General features: G+C 50.9%; 1 protein-coding gene across 14 annotated transcripts in view; it reads right to left on the bottom strand.

Moving 5' to 3' along the window:
• Mapt (microtubule associated protein tau) overlaps window positions 1-20,601 on the bottom strand; it is a 102,153-nt gene extending 81,552 nt beyond the window's left edge. For 10 of the 14 annotated variants that reach the window (XM_006970540.4, XM_006970542.4, XM_076543510.1 and 7 more), the window contains exon 1: window positions 20,242-20,379. The gene's annotated coding sequence lies outside the window, so the exon portion shown is untranslated. Of the gene's footprint in view, window positions 1-20,241 lie in introns of all 14 variants that reach the window. The other 4 variants (XM_006970545.4, XM_076543518.1, XM_006970544.4 and 1 more) reach the window with 4 other exon arrangements.
• Between the last annotated feature and the right edge of the window lie 1,761 nt (window positions 20,602-22,362).

Genomic DNA, 22,362 nt, shown 5'->3' with positions numbered 1-22,362 from the left:
CCTCCACCTGGGGAACCTTTTATTTCTTTTTTTAATTTAATTTTTTTTTGAGACAGGGTTTCTCTGTGTAGTTTTGGTGCCTGTCCTGAATCTCACTCTGTAGACCAGGCTGGCCTTGAACTCACCTGGCTCTGCCTCCCAAGTGCTGGGATTAAAGGTGTGCGCCACCACCGCCCAGCCTAAGGGAACCTTTAAAAGAACAGTCTTCATAGTAGGCCTTGAATTTTTAGGGAGGAGCAGACAGTGGTACCTGGGCCAGGGTCTTTTTTGTGTTTCCCAAGCTAGTCCTGATGTTACAACCCTCCTGATGTAGCCTCCCAAGTCTAGAATTACAAGTGTGAACCACCGATCAATCTGGCTAAGGAGCAAAGTGTCATACCCCCACTCTGAGATGAGCTGGTGCCTTAGTGTACACATTTATCTTTTAGCAAAGCAGTTCACACACTTGGGAAAAAGAATGGCGAGTAGAAAGAGTGAAAATGGTCTCTCGTGTCTCACTCAAAACTGTCCCCCACAGAGGCTGCTGTTGAAGGTGAGTTCCGTCTTCCCTTGAGTGCAGCTTTATAGACTGCAGGCACCTTTCTTTACTAACTCATGGTACCAGCCATGCCTACCTTGCTCTCCAAGGAACCATGCATTTAAGATGCATCTACAGCCACATGCAGGGACACATTGCCTTTCCTTAAGGACCACATTCTATTAAGTAGTGCCTGCCCAGCTGTCACGTGACAGACAATTCCCCACATGTAACCTCTGCTCACACAGGAAGGATGAATTCTCCAGAGTGTGATGCTCTGTCGAAGGCTGCTGCTTGGTCTATAGGCTGCAGTTATGGCCCCCACCATTCCGGATCTCTGTTGTCTGGGGCACAGTGAGGACATCTCACAGTGGTCTGACCAGCAGCCTATTATAGGTGAGACCAGACAGCTTTTCACATTTATCTTCCTCTCCTGCTTTTCCTCTTTCTCCTATGAGGCACATTTTCTCTTCACAAATGCTGAATATTTGGAGAGCAATCCTGGAATCTAAGAACCATGTCCTATTCTGGATGACCCCTGGTCTAGAACTGTGGATCCCGTGGGTGTGGGGAAACTGGCCTGGTGCGAAAGGCAATGGTGATAAAAAGAAACCTTTACAGCGCTGTCCTGTGCTTCCTTCCATGCTGGCTTGGGAGGAGGTCTCTTCACATGAGAAAATGGGGTGTGAGTCTGTGACAGTGGCCTCCAGTCCAATGCTTTTCAGAGTATGGTCTGACAGGAAATGATGGAGGCACTTTGATCCATTTTCCTTGAAAGTTCTTCTGGGAATCTGGACCCAACAGAATCTTCTAGGCCTGTTTCTCATGTCCTCTCCCCACCCCCCCACTCAGCAAGGCCCCACCACCCATCACTGAAAGAACAGGAAATTATAAAAATAGCCCCACAGGCTACGAAATTCCCAGGGGCAGTAACGGTGCAGAACTAGGTGTGGTGGCACAAGTCTGTAAGCTCAATTCCTAAGAGGCTGAGGCAGGAGGATCACCATGGGTTTGAGGCCAGCTGGGATAGAGAATGAGTTCAAGACCAGCCTGAGTTACAGAGTGATACTATATCTCAAACAACAACGGCAGCAGTGAGGTGTCAGTGGGACTGCACTTCCCTTGGGTTGAGAGGAAAAACCCTTGCTTGCGTCTCCTGTGGCTCCCAGCTGTCCTTAGCTTGTGGCCACATCACTCCCCTCTGCCTCCATCACCAACATTGTACTTTTTGTGCCCTTTCCCCTTCTTCAGACTGAACCTAGGGCCTCATGCATGCCAGGCAAGTGCCCTACCACTGAGCCACAGCTTGCCCTCCCCTGTTTCTGTCCTGAGATCATTAGGACAATCCAGCATCCCTCTTTTTTTTTGTTTTTGTTTTTGTTTTGTTTTTCGAGACAGGGTTTCTCTGTGTAGCTTTGCGCCTTTCCTGGAACTCACTTGGTTAGCCCAGGCTGGCCTTGAATTCACAGAGATCCACCTGCTTCTGCCTCCCGAGTGCTGGGATTAAAGGTGTGCGCCAACACCGCCTGGTGCATCCCCTCTTTTTCAGAAGACCCTTTATATAGTCACAGCTGCAGAGACCCTTTTTGCAGCTAAGGTCACAGTCTCTTGGGATTATGATCAGACACTTTTAGGGGATATTCTGTAGCCTCCTACTCCTATGCTAAAAGTTTTTTTGCTGTCCAAATTTAACTGGACACATCATGTATTTTTTGTTTTGTTTTGTTTTTTGTTTTTTGTTTTTTTTTTTTTTTTTTTTTTTGGTTTTTCGAGACAGGGTTTCTCTGTGTAGCTTTGTGCCTTTCCTGGAACTCACTTGGTAGCCCAGGCTGGCCTCGAACTCACAGAGATCCGCCTGGCTCTGCCTCCCGAGTGCTGGGATTAAAGGCGTGCGCCACCACCGCCCGGCTTGTTTTTTGTTTTATGGGTTTTTTTTTTTTTTTTTTTTTTTTTTTTTTTTTTTGCTTTTTTTGTTTGTTTGTTTTTCGAGACAGTGTTTCTCTGTGTAGCTTTGCACCTTTCCTGGAACTCACTCTGTAGCCCAGGCTGGCCTCGAACTCACAGAGATCCGCCTGCCTCTGCCGTGTATTTTTTATAATTATATTTTTAGTTATGTATATGGATGTGAGGGAGTAGGGTATGTGCATGTGAGTGCAGGGCCGGTGGAGGCCAGAAGAGGGCACTAGATTCCCCTGGAGCTGAAGTTACCGGACATGAGAGCTCAGTACTGAACTCAGATCTGAAAGAACAGTAAGATCTCTTAAACAATGGGCCATGTCTCCAGCTCTTGGACATTCTGTGTTTTATTTTGCCAATTCCAGTTGTTTAAAAAGAAAACAATATTCATTTTATATATATGGGTGTTTTGCCTATGTGTGTACCATGTGCATGCCCTGTGCCCTTGGAGATGAGGTGAGGGCACTGCATTCTCTGTGACAGGAGTTACAACGGACAGTTGTAAGCCATCGTGTGGGTGCTGTGAACCAAACCCAGGTCCCCTGGAAGAGCAGCCAGTGTCCTTAACTGCTGAGCCATCTCACCAGCCCTAATTTGACACCTGTATATGGAAATCTAACCATAGAGCCAGCTGGAGCGCCGGGGTCAGCCTTTGGCCGGTGCCACAGGCCCAAGCCTGGTCACAAAGACCCTTTGTCACTGAAATGGAACTTATGGCTCATGGTGCCATTCTAGTGTTCAGGGGAACTTAAAGGCACCGACTTAGCTTTCAAGTTAAGGCAACTGTAACACACACACACACACACACACACACACACACACACACTGCCAAATTGTGCATGTATTTCTACTTTTAGCATGCAAAACTCAAACGCAGAACTGTAACTACTCTCCAGAATGTAGGGAGAGGAACGCATAGACCTATGCATATCATCTTTCTTCTGTCCATTCCTTTAATTCATTCATGAGTCCATATCTGAACACATAGATTTATGTACATCATCCTTCCCCTGTCCATTCCTTTAATTCATTCATGAATCCATATCTATTTATTCATCCACTCAACTGTGACTGGAACTCATTCTGTGCCCTGCAGTATGCCAGGGGCTGAGGACACAGAGCTGAAGCTCCCCTCAACATACGGGTGAACTGAGGAGCCTGCTCCCCAGGGAGGCTTAAAAGAGTGGAATGAGACAATGTCATGGGAATTACGCATAATGGCCATAAGCAATGAGAAAGGGGAAACATCAGTTTGATTTGAAACTCATTAATTTACCAATTATCTTTAAATTCTTTCTCCTATTTTAAGCCTTTACTTTCGGAGGGGGGGGGGGATAACTTGTATCTGAAGATGAGTTGCTTAACTGGGGCTGGGTTAACCTGGTGTGGCCCCTCCTCTTCCTGTGCCATCTGGATCCCTGGAAATATGAGTGAGCGTGGGCCTTGGCCTCAGCCTCCTTCGGCCACCCCAGGTCCAGCAGTCCCTTGCTTCCCAGGACAGCCTGTCAAGCCTGCAGCCTCCACCCACTCCTCCTCAGCTCCACGGGGCTGCCTGGACTGTGGCTTTTCTTCTCATCTATCCCTCATGGCTACAGCACGGGAGAGTGCTGCAGCCACACACGACACCTACGCCCAAGCACATCTTGTGTGGGATGGTTTCAGTTTTTCCTTTAAAGGAGAAAGCAACCTGTGCCTTTATTTATCATCTGGTACAAACTCTCAGGTCTCTGACCAGCCAGGCAGCCAGGCAGCCATTTCTTTGTCTTTGAGGGGAATGTGAAGATGTCTGTCTATACCCTGATGGCAGGAGCCCCTCAGGTGAGTGCAAGGGTTAAGGAGAAATCCTGGGTTCAAATTCCCCATCTGCCTCAAACTAGCCAGGTGATTTCAGGTACCCCTTGACTTTCCTTGACCCCACCATACTTCCCCAAATCTCAGTGTCTTGATGTCCTTTTTGTCCTCTTTCTAAATTAAAAAAAAAGTTAAAGCGCGTGCACACACACAAGGTGCATGCATAAGTGCAGGTGCATGCATATGTGCATGCATATGGTGCTTGTGCACCATAGTCAAGGTAGGAGGAAACCTCTGGGGCTCAGTTTTCTCCTCCCAATGTGGGGGTGAGGGATTAAACTCGGGTGGAAGCACTCTCGCTCACACAGCCTCTACTCCCCACCCCCTTTTTGTGGGCTGGGGATAGAATCTAGGACCTTGCTCTATCACTGAAACACCCTGGAGGAAAAAGAATTCCGTTTTTGTTTTCAAGACAGGGTTTTTCTGTGTAGTCCTGGCTATCCTGGAACTCACTTTGTACACCAGGCTGGCCTCGAATTCAGAGACCCACCTGCCTCTGCCTCCTCAGTGTTGGGATTAAAGGCGTGCGCCACCACCGCCCCTCAAGAATTCTTAATGTACAGACTACTGTCAAGAATGAAATGACATTGTGTAAACTGTAAAGTATTATCTCCTTGATTATAATTTTGAGCACAGGAGACACTTCAAAATGATGAATTATACTGCATAGGCAGTCCAAACATGAATCCATCTTGTGCCTGCTTCCCTGCCCCTCTGTTTCTGTTTGTTTTGTTTTCAGACAGGCTCTCACTACGTAGACCTGGCTGACTTTGAACTTAGAGAGAGCTGCTGGCCTCTACCTCCTGACCTGAGTGCTGGGATTAAAGCTGTGCACCACCATGCCCTGATGCTGTACCTGCTTTAGGTGACCCATGTCACTCACTGATCTCAGACTCCCAGAAGTTACAACTCATCGTCCCTAAATTCGTCCAAATGACACCAATTTTAGTAAATCCAGAAAAGTTTTCTCAAGTGTTCTTTGCCAATTTGGGACTCACAGTGGGGCAGGGTTTGTCCTACTAGCAAGTGGCAACTCCCAGGGCCTCACTATTGGAGTCCCGGTGAGGATGGTCAGGAGTCTTACGTGGCACACCCTTTGGCAATGGGGTTCCAAAACACCAATGTGACCAGTCTTCTATGAGCTGTCTAGTGGGCCACTGAAAGAGATGCCCTTGTTCTTGTCCCTGCCGCCATACACATCCAGTCTAGGGTGCCACAGACATCCAGTCTAGGGTGCCACAGGCACCCAGTCTAGGGTGCCACAGGCATCCAGTCTAGGGTGCCACAGGCATCCTGTCTAGGGTGCCACAGACATCCAGTCTAGGGTGCCACAGACATCCAGTCTAGGGTGCCACAGACATCCAGTCTAGGGTGCCACAGGACCCACTAAATGGGGATGTGCTCTCCAGGGACTGTGCCCTTCAGTTATGGTACTTTTAGGACTTTATCGGGATGCTCCAGTGGTGCAATTGGTTAGCATGGGGGTACTTATACAGGACTTTATTGTAGAACTTCTCAGTTCTCTCCCTGAATACTTTTTATAGGCTGAAATGACCCCAGAGAGAGAGAGAGAGAGAGAGAGAGAGAGAGAGAGAGAGAGAGAGCAAAAAATGGGTAGGATCTCATATGGCTCACATATGGTATCTTCTCTTTGCAGCTGGTAGATTTTTGTTTTTTTAAATGCTGGTAAGAATGTGGGAGGCAGAAAGGAACAGAAATGCTGTCTCAGTCAGGGGGAGGAGCAGTGGGAGATGGATCTCAATGCCATAGAATCGTCCTGAGCCTCAATAGTCCAGGTAACAGAACCCCAGCCTTCCCTGGGACCTCCTCCCCTCTGCCCCCGTCACTCCCCTTTTCTGGGTCCCAGAGTACAAAGCACAGGAGTTTGTGAATGCGGAGTCAGGGGGTCAATGGGCTGAAAGATGCACACCACAGGGTCCCCCTCTGTCCCACCACCCCACCACCCACTTTGACCCTCTCCCCAGCAGCAGCTGCTGCCTTCGACTCGGTCAGGGAAACTGTCCCTTTACCTAACTCTCTCCCTGGAGACACGGCCTCGCTCTTCCCTGAGTTTATTTACACACTGCTCCTCTCACACTCATCTTCCAGCCTCTGATCTTTCGGAACCCCGTGGCACTATGGTGAGTGTGAACGTTTCCCTCTGCTTCCTGTGAGCTGGAAGATTTTAAGAGAGTGGAGTTTGGTAAGGATGGACCTGTCCACGCTGCTAAATTTGGTTCTGTCGTCACGTCACATGAAGCAGCAGTCTGGTTTAGAGCTCGCTTTCAGGTTAAAATAATTTCTCCAGGCTCGTGTTACAAGTGACCCATTCGCAGGGCATGCTTCCCAGGTCCTTAGCACTCAAGACAGGTCCTTTGGCTCCTCCTGGGTTGGCAAAGAGTGTGAAGTCTGATGGAGGTGGCCCCACGGGCTTGACAGGGCAGACCTGGGTTTAAGGGACCCTCTGGTTCTTTCCTAAGCCCCCAGATTTCTTTGCTCCTCTGCAAAGAATGCTCCCCATGACCCAGCCTCATGGGGGAATGAGGACCAAGGCACAGTTTTTAGTAAAAGAAACACAGCCAATAATTGCTGTGCTCTGTGCGTCTTCATACAGCCAAACGGATCTGGATCACGGGGGAGACTGGCTGATTGGCTGGTCTGAAGTAGAACAGACAGCAATCAAGTATCTCAAAGAAAATGTGGTTTTTATTTTTAGGTGTTCAGAGCAGTGGGACTGTGGCTCAGCAGGGAGAGGCTTGCTCTATTGAAACAGGTCAGGCTCACCCAACACCAGCCTGTAGAGCCTATGAGCAAGCCGCTGCATTCAGCCAGCGTGTTCTAGCAGGTACGCTCTGTAATCCCAGCACCCAAGAAGCTGAGACAGGAGGCAGGCCATGAGTTTGAAGTTCACTTGGACTATCGAGTGAGATCCGGGCCAGCCTAGGCTCCAGAGTGAGACCCTGTCTTAAAACAAAAGCCCAAACCAAGACAGAACATTCTGGGTGCTGGTTGGCTGACTGCGCATGCGCCAAGAGAGCAGGCGCGGTAGGCGATGCACGGTCTCCGCTCTCAGAGGATAGACACCGTGGGGCAAAGACCGGAATCCACACGAAGCAAGACAAGAGGGTGAATGCTGGACATAAACTACTGTGTGGGGGGAGGCGTGAGTCGGGAGAGGAAGTGTGTGGAGCTCCTGGATCTAGCGCACACAGGTGGGGACAGCTTCCGAGTGGACAGGGACTGTGTGGTCTGCACACGTGACCAGGGTGCCGTCTGCACAGTGCCATGGTGAATGGGAGCAGCGAGTGGGTGCCATCTCTGAAGGAGATAAGGCAGGCGGCTGGCAGTGAGAAATGGGAGGTCCAGAGTCTGCGTGGCAGGCACGAGGGCAGGCTTGGCTTAGCAGGTGACAGACGACATGACCGGGGATTTATGGGTGGACATGGGCACGGCTGCCAACATGCTGCTCTGGGGAGACTTGGGCAACGGAATGCAAAACGGGTTGGACATAAATTTTGGGACTCACTCTAGGAAACACTGTTTCTATAAGGATGCCAGGGTAAGAACCACACCCATGTTGGAGTCCGTGAAAGCAGAACTAGAGAGACAAAGGTGGGTGGAGGATGTCTGCAGGAAACCGACGGGTCCATGCTGGGTGGCGGGAGGAAAGCTTAAGACTGTAGTTTGCCCTACAGGGGACTGGAAGGTGGCAGGTTTCAACAGCCCACGTGGGAAGGATCTTGGGTCTTGGGCTTCCAAAGGAGCAGTGATGTGGGGACAGTAGACACTGAATCCCAGCCTTGAGGTGAAGCCAACGGCCCCTGTGAGGACGAGGTTACACATTGGTGCTACAGATCTCCCACCAGCCCCAGGCCTCAGAAGCCTTCCATTCAGGCTGCAGCTGTAGCTTGGTGATAGAACACTTGCTCAGTATGCATTAAGCCCTGAGTTCAATCCCCACTCCTGGGGGGTGGGAGGGCAAGAAGAAAACTTGCATTCACAGGGCTACGCCAATGGACTTCAGCTGCAGTTCAATTAAAGCCATTCAGTTAATGAGCCACCAGAGTATCGCGCTATCAAAGTCAATGTCCAGCTCCAAGTCACTCTTGCCTTGGTCGATTCCTGCCAGGAGCTAACATTGACTGGCAGGGAGCATCCACCCTGGGAATATTTAGAATACAAGGTTCTGTATCAAGTCTGCAGCAATTAGGAAGACACTGAAAATTCCATAAAAAATGGGAACGCTCCCAGGAAATTCCATTCAAGGGTCACAACTCCAGCCCAAGAGGAAGTCCCAGCCCCTTTCCAGCAAAGTCAGTGCTGGCATGGGCTTGAGGTTACCACACCCAGTGCCCTGCACCCTGACGTTGAGTCTCTTCCTTCTCTCCAAAATGGGGACAGACCCAGCTAATACAGATCAGACTTTGGCCGCCTGTTCACCCTACTGGGCACAGCCTGTGCTGACCTGGTGTTCACCACAGGGGACCAGCTGCCCCCGGCTGGCTGGAAACAGGAACAGGGTGACAGCAGCTGTACCATTTCAGGCCACACTCAGCCCACGAGGGACCTCTGCTCAGGCTTGTGCAGCAGCTCCTGGGAGACAACCCCTCCCCATGCGCTGTGTTCTGAGATGCCCAAAGGAATTCTTATGGATCGCTTCACTCCGGTTCTGTGACTAGCCAGTGAAAATGGAGGCTGAGGCCTTACTACCCATTCCACTTCAAGGGGAGAGGGCATCATCCCCACGGCACAGATGAAGCATAGAGGTCCAGGACTTCTCCTTCTTTGCCAAACATCTCTTACAGCCCAATGGGAAGCGTAATTAAAATCAGGACGCAGCAGCAGCGGGTGATGGCCAAGACCACACTGTGAGCGGCTCACTGGCTTCTTTAATTCAGTCTTGCCAGCGACAAATGATGGATCAAATCTTTTAAAGTCTTATTTTAAGCCTTGGTCCTGACTGTCAACTTATAGCATGAATCCTGCTTATCAAAAGTTTTTTTTTTTTTCCTGCAATTCCCCATCAGCGATTAAACACTAGCATGTGATTGTTTATAATATTTTATGACACCAAAAGGCAGGTATTTTCAGTGTTCTCAGTCCTTATTAGCACTCTGCAGGGAACAGCGCAGCCATGGTTAGCCTTTTCCCAGGCACAGCTGGGGAGTGGGGGTGGGGTGAGGGAGGGACTTTGGAGCCAGGAGGAGGAGCTCATCCCAGCACTGAGCCACCTGGGAGGCATATCATTCCCTGGGGTTTATTGGAGGAGAATATTCAACAGGCTTAAAGAAGGTCGGGGGAGAGTGTGAAGATCTTTCCATTAATTGGATTTAGTTTTTTTTTTTTTTTTTTTTTTTTTTTTTTTTTTACAAAGTCCATCCTCCTGTCCTGAGCTGGCTGCACAGGGACGCGCAGAGACAGAACCAGTGTGCCCAGAGCAGACTGAGGCCATGCAGTAGTTCCTGTGTCCTTCTGGAAAAAGACTAGGCAGGGAATGGGCTAGCGGTGCCTCTGAATGCTGTCCTAGTCTTCTAGGCAATGGGCAGCTTTGAAAGAGACCTGTTCCTACTGGTTCACACTGCGGTTTCCACTGTGCCCCAGGGGCATCCGGCGGTCACACTGTTCAATTCGCATAGCCAACTTTTCCTCTGACTATTAACATAAATTCACTTACATTCTGACACACTGCCAATATCAAAGTTAAAAAGTGACCAGGTTTTCAGCAAACTCAATATAAAAAGAGACACACAATAGTAAATATTCACATTTATGGGCGTGTGTAACCAAAGACAGTCTTTAAGTTAAAACTTTCTCTTCGCACTGGTCTGAGGTTATTAGCTCATCTGGAAACCTCTTTTTTTTTTTTTTTTTTTGTGGCAGGGAGCAGGGAGGCCACTCGGGCAGGATAAGGCAAAACAAATAATTTGGGGGAAATAAGTGGTCCTGAGGCTTTGTGGCGGGGGGTGGGGGGTGGGGGGTGGGTGGCTCAGTGAACAAAGTGCCAGCCACACAAGCACGAAGAGTCAAGTTCAGACCCCTAGCATCCACATAAGAACCAGGTGTGGAAGCGTATGTCCCTAACACCAATACTGGATGGGCAGTCGGGGAGGGGTGTCGGGTGGGCGCTGTTGGCTAGTCAGTCAACTGGAAATGGAGAGCTCACGTAAGGTGTGGAGGGGCTGGAGAGGTAGCTCTGCAATTAAGAGCATTGCCTGATCTTCAACGGGACCTGGGTTCAATTCCTGGCACCCACCAGGCACCCTGGCAGCTCAAAACCATCTGTAACTCCAGTTCCAGGGCATCTGATGCCTCTGCTGACCTCCACATGCAGCAGGCACACATGGTACATAGACATACATGCAGACAAACATTTGTACATATAAAATAATAAAATAAAATTAAAAAATAAGGTGTGGAGCCATTGAGGGAGACACCCAACCTCGGCCTCTGGCTTCCAGACAAACACACACACACATACACACACACACACACACACACACACACACACACACACACACACACTCCCACTCCCGAAGTTACATATAAATCAATGGCAGGACTAGATTTAATAGAGAACAATTTGAGGGGTTTTGTTAGTTTTGCTCCCTTTTTATTTTATTTTGTTTTTAGCCCCCGCCCTCTTCAATTTTGTTTACACATAATTTGATGCAGTCGGAGGGAAGAGCTGGCCTGGGGAAGGCATCCTTCTGTGGGTCCACCCACTGGGTCTTCCCAGCACTCCTTACGTGTCTTTTGCTGGCTGCAGACCATATGACAGGCAGTTATGGACCCAGAGATTTTCTGATGTCCTTGGCGCCCCAGGGAGGAAGACACCAAGATCCAAGTGCATCCCTGGATTTTCTGTGGCACAGCTGTGACCTAGGTACCAGGACAGCATCACCCAAGCTTCCCGGGAAAACGGCACCGAGCCACAGGCTGGAAGGAAAGCGAGCAACGGGGGGGGGGGGGGGGGGGGGGGGACACGGGACCATTTCTGTCCCTCTTTTCCTTGACGCTTTGATGTAGCCAGGGAGTAAAGGGCCACAGATGAAACGCCAGGATCAGTGACCACAGATTCATGTCTTGCTGATTTCAGCTTTCTTTATCTTGTCAGACCTTGAATAAAACATTTTCCTAAGAGGAGGGCACTGGGACGAAGGAATTTAAACTTGAGTCTGATGTGTTTTCTACAAGAAAGATTTCAGAGTTCTGGGGGCCTCAGAGACAGGCAAGGGTGGGCAGGCAGGAATATACCTGCCTTGAACTTAACATAAAAGTCTCCCTCACAGATGCCTTCCTGGCCTCTTGCAGTAAGAAATGAAAGACCAACTCATCAAGGCTGGGGTCCACAGGGCCTGTCTTTGTCCAGGGCAGCCTCCTGCCACAGCCTAGCTCTTGCTCAAGATCGTCTAGGCTTGTTTGGAAACCTTCTCCGGCTAACCTACTTGCCATGCTAATCATATAACTTGAATCATCATATAGCTATTTTATCTTGCCATAACAATTGCATCACTCACATAAGTACAAGGTAGAGGCTGGGGAGACATCAGTAAATTGCCTGTCTTGAGAGCATGAAGATCCACACTACCTCACCTGCCTTGTATGTGGGTGCTGGGGATCTGAACTCAGGTCTTGATGCGTGTTCGGCAAAGACTTCACCTCCCAAACCTCCTCCCTCGAAGCCCAGGAACTCGTACTTTAGATTCTCAGCACTACAGATGCTCTTCTGTAACCCCAGCATGTGAGCCCAGGCAGGCATGGAGACAGGAGATCCCAGAACTCATGAGCCAGCCAGCCTAGCCAATTGCATAGCTTTGGATTCCCCAAGAGATGTTGCCTCAAAAGTAGACAGGGGGCTGGAGAGATGGCTCAGTGGTTAAGAGTGCTAGCTGTTCTTCCAGTAGACCTAGGTTTGATTCCCAGCAGCAACATCACAGCCCACAAATATCTGTAACTCCAGTCCCAGAGGATCCAACATCCTCTCCTGGCCTCTGTGGGCACCAGGCACATATGTGGTGCACACACTTACAGGTAGATCAAACACTCATAAAATAAAAACTGTGAAATAAGTAAACAAATAAGGTGGAAAGCAATGTAGGAAGGTACCTGATGCTGTCCTCTGGCCTCCACCTGTGTGTACACATACACATAGCACGTATACACATGTACCACACAAGCTTGCACACATGTGCACACACAAATAATACAGTTTTCTCCAAAGGTGTAAGCACGGTCCAGTGAGATGGCTGAACAGGTAAAGTGCTTGTTCCCAGGCCTGATGACCTGAGTTTGGGTGGCAGGATGCAGATGTTGGAAGGAGAGAACTGACTCTCACAAATTGTTCTGTGAACTCCACATGTGAGCTATGGCATGCATGCACACACATTAAGTAAATACATACGTGTGAGATATACATAAACACACACACACACACACACACACACACACACACACACTGCTCTTGTAAAGACTCAGGTTTGGTTCTCAGCACTCACATCTGTGACTCACAACTACCTCTAACTCCAGCTCTAGGAGATCTGATCTGATGCTCTTTTGGCCTCTGAGGGTACCCTTACATCCATGGCGCTCATTCACATACACATAACTAAACAAACAAATAAATAAAATTAAAAACGATTCCTAAAAATGATTCAGAACTGACGTATTTTGATCTTAGTCTTGATTCCACAGCCGAGAAGTCTTCTTTAGCTTGCTATATTGAATCACACGCGACTCGGCTTATTGGGTGTTTGGACTCCCCAGCCTCCATTTCCCAGGAGTGTGTTTTACTTAACATTTGTCTCTGCCTCTTGACACCATTTGCCACGAAGTCCGCTCATCTACTGACTTCTGCAGGATGGGAATCAGTCCATCCGAAATCTCCCCCACAGGCACTGCCTTCCGTTACCACCAATCCTTTCTCAGTCATCAGCAGCCGCTCTTATCCAAAGAGTAAACAGAAGACCTCTGGGCCTGACAGACTGAACCAGGCCACCCTTCCCGTGAGGGAGGGCCAGTGGGGGGCATGGAGGGAAGGCTGGCGTGGGGAGTTTGCAGTTTACTCCTGGCACGGAGCAGGTTTCAGGAAGGAAGCAGACAGAAGCAGGACAACAGATAAGGCCCTGTGTTCACTGTGGCAAGAGTTCTGTGTGTGCATTTAAACATGGGTGTGTGTGATCTCGGAGACCCACGTCCGCCCAAACAACAATGCCTAGCTCCAGAGGATCTGGGCTCGATTCCTGCTTGGTATAATTTATCCATTACAGCATATCCCAACACTAGTGCTCGAGATACCTCCACATGTTATCACAAGTGTCCATGCAAAGGATCCTGTTAAGGAAGCAGTTACATGCCAGGCCACGGTAAGCACCATGTCACCTCATTTAAACTCCTTGGCAACCTTCTAGAAAGGCATTATTATACCCTGGGTCACATATGAATATATTAAAAAGAAAAAACTCCCCAAGAAGCTAAGCACCACCTTACGTTGAATTGTTGGGGAAGCTGGGATTGGCATCCCAGGACTCTAAACCAAAGGATTTCTTGCAGGACGTTGCTCTGTGCTGGGCACCTGCTCTCCAGGCCCTTACAACAACATTTCCTTGAGTAGCTGAGGTACAAGAAACATTTCCTGGGGTTCTATTGAGTAGCTGGTTGGGCTCAGCAAAGAGCCTGCTAGACCATGATCAGACAGAAAAAGTTAAGATAATTGCCTGGAAGTCACTTAAGCTTTCATTTTGCAAAAGCTCCTTCTATTCACACACCCACCGAACAATCCGGAATGCCACAGCTACCTGGGGTGAACTCAACATTGCCTCCCCGTGCTCCAGGGGAGCACCAAGAGCAGAAGTCTAGCAACTGAAGGCAGGGAAGGAATTCTTGGCCAGCCACCCCTTGGGCAAAGTGACAGTAGTGAGGCAAGTGTGACGGTGTATGTCCCATCCCTGGCACTGGCCGGGTAGGAGGGAGGCCTGCTCACTTGCAGCTGCCTCATATCTCTCACCGAGAGCAACAGTGAGCCTCTGGCCCAAGCCGTCTCAGTAGCGCCGTGGCACACAGAAATGCCAATGCACCTCCGAGTCTGGCCAGGCAGGGAACACAGCCTCCAGGGTCCCAAGTTGCCCAGAAGGACCTGGGATGTTTGCAGTGAGGGCTTCTTGTGCCCAGGACTCCACACAGATCAATGGGTTCAGAGCAATGCTCAACCTCTAGGAGGGACAGAACCTAAGACAGGAATCTGACATCCCCCAAACCTTAGTGATTTCACCCTGGCCACAGCTGAATCCGACCGATCTTCCAATCTCTGTGTATGTATGCTATGAGTGCACGTGTGTGCGATATTTATATGTAGGCTGACAGTGCCTTCCTGCATCACTTCCTACCTGATTTTGTAGAGACAGAATCTCTTAGTGAACCTGGAGGTCATGAATCTGGCTAAACTTTCTGTTTCCACCCTTGCCTAGCACTGGGGTAACAGATGCACACCACAGCACTCAGCTTTTATGTCAGTGCTGGGGATCTGAGCTCAGGAAGGTCCTCATGCTGGGGGATGGGCATTTTAACAGCTGAACCATTTTCCCAGCCCTTGATTCCCCAGTCTTAATTAACAGTTGTCTCTGAGTCGATCAAGCCTGGATGCCTCTTTACATAACAGATGAGTCCAAAATCCCTGAACCAGGTCAGGGTTAAGGTCCCTGGGGAAGATCCTCTCTCTGTTTGATAAGCAGAGCACCAAGGTGAAATGAAATTCTTCGCTCCAGATGTCAAAATCAGACACCAAGCACTTAAATCCACACCTCTGTAACTTATTATAGCCTGTGATCCAATCAGACTCTTGCAAAAGGCCTGGGTGGTTGGAGAGCCTGACTAGGTTCCCAGGCTAGCTCACAAAGGTCTATTAAACCTCAGGAGGCTTAGCTGTGTGCCATGTGATGTACATCCTCAGTTGGTTATGAAACCTCTCTGGACTGCAGCTTCTCCATCTCTAAGAGTTACTACCCTGCAAGTGAGGTAGCTGAGGACCATATGATGCCATCTCCAGCAGCATGCATGCATGCATACAGCACCCCTAGAAGACACACAATAGATACAACTGAGATAAAAGTGCCAGAGATGGCTGGGGATTTAGCTCAGTGGTAGAGCACTTGCCTAGCAAGCACAAGGCCCTGGGTTCGGTCCTCAGCTCAGGAAAAAAAAAAGTGCCAGAGAAACACTGTTTCTACAAAAGGGCTTCCCCATACCAGTGCCAGTGACACCTGGGGACTGTCCTGTAATGTTTAGCAGCCTCTCTGGCCTCTACCCACAAGATGCCAGTAGCAGCACCCCCCACCCCCCACCCCCGCTCCAACTACTTTCCAGGCATCTCAGACACCATCTGAGGACCATGATTTTCTAGGAAAAGATCCACTGAGCAGTTAGGGACTTCTCCCCTGGCCAGGTACCCCTAACTCCTGTGTGGAGTAACCAGATGGGTGTCTCTGAGGGTGAAGAGAAATGAGGGCCTCTGCACTGTTGATGAAAACAGGGTGAGGACCGTGGGAGGAGCAGAGGGAGGGGGGTTCCCCACCTCCATTCCAGTCACCCGCAACAGGACCGTGGCCACCCCACAGGGGGCCTGGTGCAGTGTGATAGCCCTCTCTCCACGCTTCTTCCCCTTTTCACCAGCAGGGGCAGGCGAGCCACCTGTGGGAGCCAAGGGACCGGAAGCAGAGCAAGGTCACACAGCAGATTGTAGGCAGCTAGCTGTCTGCGCACCAATTGGACACTCAGACAAAATAGATTGGGTTTGTTCCCAAGCTTCCCAGATGCTGTGACCTTGAATAGGTACCCCACTCCACTTTCTCTTGGATGCCTTCTTGACCTCTATCTCTCTATTTTGTCCACTTATCTGTTAAACTATTTTGGCCAAATACCTATTATCTGTCTAGCTCTGTATTAGATCTCTAAGGAGATATATAATATATATGTGTGTATGTATATGTATATATATAAAACAATTTCTTTTGAAGTGATTCCTTTTCAAGAGGGGATCAAGGAAGATCTTAACTAAATAAACAGAAGAGAAGGCATAATTGGACAGGTTCATATATTCAACTGGAAAAACAATGCACATTCACACACATAGGCAGGGGGTCACGAAGGCCATAGACAACATGCTGAGGGGAGATGGAATAGAACACAATTCCTTACAGTGTTAAACACATGAACCGGATGTGTTGATTTTAAAAAGGGAGAAGGAGAAGCAGTCTGCACAAAGGGCACCAGAACCCTGTCTAGCCCTCCAAGGACGAGTGGGTCAAAGCTTGCTCAGTACAAGGGCTCATTTTCCCAATGGGAACAAGCCTGACCTTACCTCAATCAAACCACTACGAAGTTTTCTTCTGGCAATTCCAGGGCACTCTCTGCTTCCTTTGTTCCTCTCCGGGGAATAGAGCCTGACACTAGAAAAACCACTTAAAAGCCACACCCTTCCACCACCATGCAAGTGTGTATACAGGGTCTGTGCAGGGCCAGAGAGACACACCCTGGGCTGGCACTCATTACAAACAAACAAACAAACAAACAACAACAAACCTAGCCAAGCTAAGGAATACTCAGATCATCCAAAGATGCACCCCAAAGCCAAGCCAGGTTACTGCTGTAATCTATACACATCTGCCAGCAAGGAAAATGGTGCAGAGAAATCGGCAGGCATTGCAGCCAGCCTGGCGCACTTAGCGGGATAACCGTTGATTTAGAGAAGCTTTGCAAAGGGCAGCAGGCAGGCAGTCCTTACGTGGTGGTGGACACAAGCGGCAGCAATACACACAAGATGCCATCTCAGAATTGTGACCACAGAATTAGCCTACGGAGGTCCATATTTCACTTATTGCTGCGAGACCCGACAGTTGAAGGGACAGGGCAGGGATCTTAAAGAGCCCGGCCCCAGCCAAAAGAGATCTAGAGGGGATGGTTAGTCTGTTCCAGATCCTGTCATCCACCCAATGCTAACCAGCCCGAAAAATGAATAGGGCCTCCAGGACATAAAAGGGCTCATCCACCCGTTGAGGCTAGTGGTTGAAATCTTAGCTTTTGTTGGGTACTTGAACCCTTTGGGATGAGCCCAGGCTGGCTCAGCGCTCCTCAGCCCTTGCTCCAGCTCAAACTTCTAGCTCATTTGTTAAAGCAAGGGCCGAGCCAGGAACCGAGTCTTTCGATCCCCGCAGAAGGACCACGCAGCAACCCCCGATGATCTTTTCATTAACAACTCAGGCCTTGGCGACCACAGTACCTCACCCAACCGCCAACACAGTGCAAAATGGAGCGAGTTCGAAGACGCGTGGTCTGTGCTTTGTTTCTGCACTGGGTGAAATGTTCTCCTTCCTCCCCCTCCCGCCGATCTCCCACCTGCAGGACTGTGACACCTTTGCCCAACTGGCCGCAATAGAAAGCCTCCCTCTCAAGGCTTCCCTTTTCCGCGTCCACCCGCTCTGGATTAAGAATCCGGTTCCCATATTTGAACATTTGAATCCATCATTTTTGAATCCATCCTTCAGCTGCTCGGGAAATCTCTATCGGGCGGGCGCAGCCACGACGCCACAGCCTCGGGCCGCGTCTGGCCGGGAGAGGGCGTTCCACCCCCATCCGAGACATTCTCAGAAATGCAGATCAAGCTGGGCAGCCGACGTGGGCGATTCCGCCCTTAAGGTGCTCGTCGGTCTCAAAAATGCACGCCTGCACCAGTATTCAGTGGTGGAATTAACTAGAAAACCTCGAAGACTGGGGCTTACTGCAGGATGGGGGAGGCTGGGACCTGTTCGCTTTCCATCCCTCTTCGGTTTCAAGGGAGGTTGTAAATGTGGACTTTTAAGTGAAACTCCCTCGTTTAAATAATATTAACAAAATAATATCAGTCAGTATGCCTATAACAAAATACACCAGAAGCACGAATCTGGATGGCTACGGTTTCCAGTGCCAATGGGAATGATGAGGTCAGGGATGAGAGGCTCCTTCCCCGCGTCTTCCAGTAGGACATGTTGGCACTGTCAGACTACCCCAGAGGCTGAGTAAGGGGCGGGGTAACGCCCAGAGGTTCCTCCTCTGGCTGGTATGGTTTCTATGGCAACTCCTAACCCGCCCTCCTCCCCGTGGGTTGGGAGGGATGGGTGTGGTCGCTGCACCCCAGGGGATCTCATGCCCCTTCTCACACTCTCGCACCGGGAGAGGTAAGAGTGCTCAAAGGTGGTGGTGGGGAAGCCGAGCTTGCCTAATCTCCCCACTCCCAAGGGTGAGCTGGCGCCCCTAGCAGTGAAACATGGTGGGGTGTTGTCCCCAGGACGCCCTGGGTGTGGGGAGGGACGTGGTTCCTCTGAGGACACCTGCACACGAGAGTCTACCTCGAATCCCACCCGTGTGGTTCAGCTAACGCCCCCTGGATTTGGGCCGAACTGGGGGAGAGGGCTGCGCGGGGGTCACGTCCGTTCCATGTGTGCCCTGGGGGCTGTGACTAGACCCCCAGCAAGTCAGTAGATCCAACAAAGGGTCTGAAATGAGCAGTGAGAAAAAAGGATGGAGTTGCGCGTAACGCCTAGGTAATACCCTCGTCGAATGAAAGCCTCCCCGCCCCCCCCCCAAAAAAAAAACAAAACAGGACTAGGAGCGAAGATCCTAAATCACACAACCTCGATGAACAAAGCAGCGAGCTCCCTTAGAAGACCCCAGGTGAACGAGCGGGTGCGCACGGCGCAGAAGCTAAAAGCCAAGAAGATTTCCACGTTCAACACCCCACTTGCTCCTTAACGCGAGTCCCAGCCGGGTCCTCCAAAGCCTGGCCACAGCACTTGGCATGCTACGATAGAGACGTGACTCGCCGCAAAAAGATGGCACCTCGCGTTCAGAGGGGGAAAAAACCGGGGGAGGGGTGGCAGCGGGAGGAGACACATCCTACTCTCCCCCTCCTCGCCCACCCAGGTCCACACCCACTGCCGCAGTGAGGGGCGAGCCCTGCGCGCCAGCCGGTGCCTCCGGCAGGGAGCGCACATGCCGGGAGCCCGGCGCAGAACGCAGAGAAAGGAATCCGCCCTGAAATGCACCTGCAGCCCTAGCGCAGGTCTGTGCTCGGCTGTGACTGTGCGAGCCCTCGGGCGGGGGAACCGCGCCTGGCAAGCCCGCTGACACCGCGAGGCCAGGTGACCCCTGCCTCTTTGAGCTTCCACACTGGAATCCGCGCACTACCTTCTCTCGGGCACGGCGCTGCCCCTGTCACTGTACCAAGCGCGCGCAGGGGGAAGGGCGGCTAAAGTGACAGCGCCTGGACCCCTCCCCATCCTCCCGAATCCTCCCAGCCCCCAAATGTCCCCTGCCGGCTTCTGAAGGAGGAAAAGGGGAGGGGGCGGGACACCGCCTTAAATCAGGGCCAGTGAAGGCCCCATCAGAATCACTGTCAAGGAGGTGTGGGGAGAAGCATGCACGCAGTCATCTTTTCTAGGACCCAATCCACACCTTCCTTGGGACTGATGGCAATCAGGGGCAGAGAAATTTGATTACAGGTTCAGTTTCGGGGGTCATCGTTGGACCCCAATACACACACACAGACCCACGCCCATTGCGGCAAAACGCTGAGATCCAGAGCACAGAGCAACCCCCTCCCCTAGGTCACCGCCATCCGCGCCCCACCCTGCTGGCACAGACGCCCCCCCCCCGTTTGCGTGGAACGGATGGTGCAGACCCCAGCACCCACAGACACACGCATTCGCCCGCGTGCGTGCATCTTTTGCACGCGTTCCTTCCCAGCTCCCCAGCGCCGAGGGCGCAGAGAGGCCCCCGCCGTTGCGCCTGATTGATGCCCAGCGCCCTAAATCCATCTCTGGGGTGAGGGGCGACAGGAGGATGGCGCACAGGGCCAGATGGAGACCCGATTTCAGAGCTGCAGCACTTACCTGATGGTCTACAGAAGGCGAGGATAGGAGAGGACAGCGGAGGAGAAGGTGGTTGTGGCGGCGGCGGCAGAAGGTGGGCGGTGGCGGCGGCGAGGCTTGCTGCTGGTGCCGGAGGAGCTGGTGGGTGGTGGAGACTGGGAGCGCGCGCGCCGCCGAGAGAGCGCGTTCCCGAGGCCGGCGGGCGGCGCAGGCGCGAGCCACGGGAGCGCGAACCTCGCGAGGGGAGGGGCGGGCCGTGATGCCTGCGGGGCACCTTCCCTTCCGGCCACCAGGAGGCGCGCGCGAGCGCCCCACAGCCCTCCCCTCCCCGCGCCGCCCGGCCTCGCTGCTCTCCTCGCTTCCTTTCCCGGGTCCCGCCACACCTCGGGCCGCCGCGCTGACCGCCGCGCGCACGCGCGTGCTCCGTGGCGCACGCGCACCCTGGCCTCCCGGGGTTGCAGCCTTTGTCTAGTCCGGGGGTCTCCTCCCTTGGTCCCCGAGGGGTCGAGGGTGAGCGGTGTGCGCAATCTTGCTGGCTCGCCAGGGATACATGCGGGACCCCGAGGCCTCCTGCAGGCGTCTCCCGAAATGTGGTCCTCCGGATGGAGACCACTTCCCCAGGGGCCGCTGTTTGCTTGCTTGCTTTCCACCTTTTTTTTGTTAATGGCCAAAGTGAATCATTTCCTTAACAAATCCTCTTGAAACAGGTTAATTTTGATAGTAATACAGTTTAGAGTTTTCGTGAAAAAAAATTTTTTTTTAATCAAAGGAGCATTCAATCCCATTAGGTATCTAACCGTGACCCTAGGGAAGAGAAAAAGAAATCTTAAAACAGGTACGTTTTAATGATGCTTACCGCACTGCAAGGCGTTTCCACAGAGTTATTTTTATCTCGTTTGTTGAGACACCTTTGTACAGCTTGAGAGCTGAATTTTTAAGGCGCTTGCTGGAGATGGCCACCTCCTGGATGTCAGGCTTCCATGTGGAAATTGGCCACTAGTCCTTATTCTAGCCACCTAGGCGTGGGCTGTGGCTGTAATTTAAGATTTCTCACCTCCCCAAAGCTCAAAGCTCTTGGAGCCTGTTCAAATGCAAGGAAGAGGGGCAGATAGCTCTTGCCAGAGAGGTGGAATCTTGTCTTGAAGCTTTAATTTGCACAACTTTTTTCTTTCTTTCTTTTACAAGGCAGGTTCTCACTATGTAGCCCTGGCTGAGCCCAGGGCTCACAGAGATCTACCCACTTGCTTCTGTCTCCAGAACGCTGGGACTAAAGATGTGTGCCCCTATGCCAGCTATTGTTTAAAAAACTCCAATGTTGTACCAACTCAGTGTGGTGGCTCATATCTCTAATCCCAGCATTCAGGAAGGCTGAGGCAGGAGGGTCACCATGAGTTCAAGATCATCCTGGACTACTTAGTGGATTTTGCTGTGCTTGCAGAAGACCAGGATTCCCAGCACCCATATGGCAGCCCACAGCTGTCTGTAACTGCAGATCTGGGGGATCCCACACCCTCTTCCAGATCCTAAGGGCACCAGGCATGCCTGTGGGGCACAGGCATGCATGCATACATGCAGGCAAAACACTCATAAACCTTTGAACTAACTAATGTGCAAGGCTTTGGGCTCGATTTTCAGGCACCACCGATTTTTTTTTTCATAGGGGCTTAATTACTGTATTATTTTGGGAGCCCTGGGTAGATGATAGAAACGGGGCTGATTTCTTATGCCTCGGGTTCTGAATTTCTAGGTCTGACCTTGCTGTTCTTCCAACTATGACCATCCTGCTTCAAAACTCTTACTTAGATTCTGGACATCTAGGACCTTAGTGACCTCCCCACTCTCAGTGTTCCCTCTTTCAGTTTTCCCCTGCTCTTCTGGTCAGATCAATTTTCAGACACGATCCTTTCATTCATATTAGTCCCTTGCCCAAAGATGTCTACCAGCTTCCAAACAGGTGCACTGAACTCTCTGGCCTAGCTTAAGCCCTTCCCCTGGATCAGAACTCCGGTCCATTCCACTTCTATCCATCACCAACTCTGTGACCAAGGCTGCTTAACCGAGTCTCTTTTCCACCTCTGTGCTCTGGGTTCCTTTTGCCTCCAAGGTCCCTGCCACCTGTTAATACCCACCTAACCTTGACAA

Source organism: Peromyscus maniculatus, chromosome 8, assembly GCF_049852395.1.
Source record: "Peromyscus maniculatus bairdii isolate BWxNUB_F1_BW_parent chromosome 8, HU_Pman_BW_mat_3.1, whole genome shotgun sequence".
In the NCBI taxonomy this organism is placed as follows: Eukaryota; Metazoa; Chordata; class Mammalia; order Rodentia; family Cricetidae; genus Peromyscus; species Peromyscus maniculatus.
This window is presented reverse-complemented; position numbering and strand designations above follow the sequence as displayed.